At 30.9% G+C, this 2,117-nt stretch overlaps 1 non-coding gene across 1 annotated transcript; it reads right to left on the reverse strand.

Moving 5' to 3' along the window:
• Positions 1 to 1,547: 1,547 nt before the first annotated feature.
• On the reverse strand, positions 1,548 to 1,629 carry TRNAS-UGA (transfer RNA serine (anticodon UGA)). The gene has a single exon. It is a non-coding gene; the product is annotated as a tRNA-Ser (tRNA).
• Between the last annotated feature and the right edge of the window lie 488 nt (positions 1,630 to 2,117).

Below are 2,117 nucleotides of genomic sequence, written 5' to 3' on the forward strand. Positions count from 1 at the left end.
TGAGATGGTTGGTGTTAAAGTGGCATGGTATTGGCATGAACTAAAATCCCATATCTATGGTTTGAGAGAAATGGATGGGTATGGAAACACTGAGAAAGAAATGAAAAAGGTGAATTATCAAGAGATGGTATGTGATGTATATATATGCGTAATAAACCTTTATTGTGTGGTCTGGTATGCTTGGTTCGTGTCAGTGTGTAATTCTTTGGAAATCCCTAGATGGGATTTCAGGGTCATGCTTTAGTGGTCAGGACGTAATCCCATGGCCCCTATTAGTGGGTGTCCATGGTGGTGCCCAATCTGTGCAGAGGTATCCACCACAAGTGCAAGCATCCGCTGAATCCGACCAGGTTATATGTATCCGGATGAGTCGAGTCGAGTCATAGTGTATTGCTTGGGAGGTCGTAACATGCTTGTGTGATGTATGTATAATGGACTGTGAATATGTATATGATTTCATTGATGAAATGATTTTGGCTCTAGCTTACCCTTTGCTTGTTTGATTGTTTTGTGTGTGGTTCTTCTCGTTTGTGATAGGGCCACGACCCATGTATTCTGTTTGACTTGTGATCTCTTATATTCCTTTAACTTTATATCTGGTTTTTCCTGTGGTACCGTGGTGTGCCTTACGTTGTAAGGAGTGGGTTTAAACTCTAGGACTGCGCTACGATATTATTCTAGTGTGATGCTTCTTTAATTACGTTATTAATTAAATGGAGTGTTACGTTTGTAGTTATAGTCTATGTTTGTAACTTTATTCTAAATTTGGTAAATTATTTGTATTGAAAATGAGAGTTTATTTATAATTTCCTTCGGAATTTGTACATATAATTTTATTTCATTGCTAGTTTTTCTCATTTTTATTACTTAAAAATTTTTGGATAGCAATATAAAAAGACAGGATCATAATGAAGATTCTTTTTTAATATCACTTTTATTGAATCTGTAAACATTTTAAGCCTAATATCCCTTAATGTTATTAATATTGGTTTCACTGCTCTTAATCTATAATTTAATTTTGCTGCAACTTGTATTAATCCTAAATAAATAAAATTATATATATATCTTTAATATGTTGATCTAAACGAAATTGTTTTAAGAAATTCAATTTTTTGTTTTTGGATTAAATGATATCATCTTTAAGATTGATCTAAACGACATTGTTTTAAATTTTAAATTTTTTGTTATTTTTCGTTTTCGGATTGTTGAATTGTACTATATAGATTTCATCTGGATGAAAATACCAAAATTCGTACTGTTTGTATACATCATATTATTTTCTAAAGCATCCTAAGCCATAAATACTTCATATTTTTTTTAACTATTGGTATTGATTATAATTAGTTTTCTATCTCATCTATTTTTAATTCTTTATCATTATTATTTATTATATTTTGTATACTTTGCCATTGTTTTAAGAGTTAGAGGTACTTAAGTAGCAAAAAAACTAAAATGAAACAAAAATTACAAAATACAAAATTTATATATATATATATATATATATATATTATATTTTATATATAAATATGCAAAGAAAAATAAAATATCGTCGACAGCAGGGTTCGAACCTGCGCGGGCATAGCCCAACAGATTTCAAGTCTGTCTCCTTAACCACTCGGACATATCGACACTTTGCTAAGTGATCACTATTAGCATTAACTATTTAATTAGCCTTATTATTATGGTATTAATATATATTATTGAAGCAATTTGATTATATCTATAACAATCTATACAATTTCACATCCATTAATTTTGCATAAACACCCCTTATTGACAAGTTTACATATGTCCCATTTAATGGTTTTGCTATCTTTTTCCAGCCCATGAACGTAGTTCCCGTTTTACCCCCAAACTCTTGAAGTTCATCATTCTAATTGATGGGTTATATTGTAAAATTACGTTTCCCGCTCATCTATGTTGTTCATTGCTCTTGTGATTGATTGACGTATCACTGCTATTGGAAGCTTGGAAGATTATAGATTCATCTGGTGTGTTTCTCCAAATCAAATTTTCATTGTGGTATTCATTTTTGGTGCTCTCCATGTGTTGAGACGGTTTTGCTTTGTTTCAGGTAAATTTGTTTTTCATTTTGTTGTTATATTTCTTTCCAAACT

This window comes from Vigna unguiculata, chromosome 10, assembly GCF_037176805.1.
Source record: "Vigna unguiculata cultivar grain cowpea cultivar isolate G323 ecotype 2 chromosome 10, ASM3717680v1, whole genome shotgun sequence".
NCBI classification, from domain to species: Eukaryota; Viridiplantae; Streptophyta; class Magnoliopsida; order Fabales; family Fabaceae; genus Vigna; species Vigna unguiculata.